At 47.9% G+C, this 1,882-nt stretch overlaps 1 pseudogene; it reads right to left on the reverse strand.

Annotated features, from left to right (window-relative positions):
• Nucleotides 1–1,117: 1,117 nt before the first annotated feature.
• LOC122929922 lies at nucleotides 1,118–1,224 on the reverse strand (annotated as a pseudogene).
• Nucleotides 1,225–1,882: the final 658 nt, after the last annotated feature.

Here is a 1,882-nt window from a genome sequence, read left to right on the forward strand (position 1 = left end):
CACACCACAGGTCAATTTCTGCTGGAAATTCCATAGTTGCGCTTGGATTACATTCCTTAAAATTGTATCCACAATGCTGATACTGTAAAACATGGTGGCAAGTCTGGAACGTACATGTCCGATGTGGATGTACCCTTCATTAACTGCATGAAAGAATGGGTTCTTCAGAAATAGACAAACTGTTGTTGGATAGGACAGCTATAAACAACTGCTAAAGAAATCTGCTATGTGTAACAGCTGCGTTTTCTGGAGGCATGGAAGCAGTTTACGCACTGTCATAGTCACAGTGCGTCTTCCAACCAAGTTCGTCCATAACAAGTGTTCACTTGAAGTGATTTTTTTTTTTATTATTTTTTTTTAAAGCCTGAGGAGTGTGCTTTACACCTGTGCAAGAAAATCGTGCAGGGTGCCACACAACAAACGTGCACTAGGCTACGGTCTATCGCAGGCCCTCTCCATAAGAGAAGGGTCCCCCATAAACCTATCCCAGTCCCTCCAGGCCTATGGCTCCTGCAAGGGACCGAGACAAAACAGGCTACTTCCAGCCAAAGCCCTGAGTACACAAAGTGCTCCGGCTGCCACCCAAGGTGTCGGCACGGAGCTTCAACAACAAGGCTGGGCTGTTCCCGAAGGGAGAGCCCAAGGGGTTTTGCAGGGGTAGAGGGGGCGGAACCGGGATGGCCACACACCCCCTCTAGACCTCTAGGGGGGTACCCATAAGGGCACCGTAACCCAAAAAATCCTAGTGTACACAAAAACGTGGAAAGTGAAACACATTGAACATAGAAATTTAAAGAAAAATTTGCGCCATTACGGGCCGGACATTTGTCCGGAATTATAAAAATTCCTCCTCTTTTCAAGGCCGAAGCCAAGCAAAGAGAGGTGAGTGTGCTCAAAATGTGTGAAAGTGAAGTTCCGTCACTCAGTGGGATCCCACCCCAAGTGAGTTCAGGCACCCCAGGGTCACCGCTCCTGGGGGCACTTCTGCACCTTGGGCTTCCAAACAACTCAGCCCCTGGCTTCGATCCAGCAGAGCCCTTCATCACCTTTAAACCCAAGCCGTACATGCTAGGGATGCTGTGTGGTTCACTGCTCTCCTCCATGCCACACTGCAACCCTCGGGTATGCCCTGTATGGACAGGAGTTTACAGCCCGGGAGCAAACTCGCCGGACTGATAAGAACAGATACTACACTTGATCTTAGCGAAAAGGCCGAGAAGCGATTTGAAGTGATATGAAACATGATCACAGCTTCATATTTTAGTTGCCTCCTTCCTATCTAAAACCAGGAGCAACAGAACTAGTGGGATTACTTTGTTTAACCACCTCCGGACCGCCTAACGCACATGTGCGTTCCGGAGGTGGCAGCGCTGCGCACAGTCACGCATATACGCGTCATCTCGTGGCTGGCAGGTTGATCATGGTTGATCGTGGCTGGCAGGTTGCTGATTTTTAAAAAAGCCAATCACAGAGCCATATAGCAGATCATATTTGTAAATATGATCTGTTATATGGCTGCCTGCTCCTCTGCTGGTTCTTTTCGTCGGTTGGATCCAGCAGAGGAGCAGGCTTCACAGTGAGTACACCAAACACTACACTATAGCCCCTGATCACCCCCCTGAACCCCAATTAACCCTTTGATCACCCCTGTCAATCACAAGTGAAAAGAAAAAAAGTGATCAGTGCAAATTGTCACTTTTTTTTTTCACTGTTATTGACCGTTAGGTTTTAGGTATAGTTTAGGCCCCTTGGTTAGGTAGTTAGCGATCAGTTAGCGCCCAGCCCACCGCACCGCAGTCCGTTATTCGCTGATTAGCGTATCGCTAATCAGCATTTGTACTTTTATAGTATCTGGAAGTGATCAAAACTGATCACGGTCAGA

This window comes from Bufo gargarizans, chromosome 2, assembly GCF_014858855.1.
Source record: "Bufo gargarizans isolate SCDJY-AF-19 chromosome 2, ASM1485885v1, whole genome shotgun sequence".
NCBI lineage: Eukaryota > Metazoa > Chordata > Amphibia > Anura > Bufonidae > Bufo > Bufo gargarizans.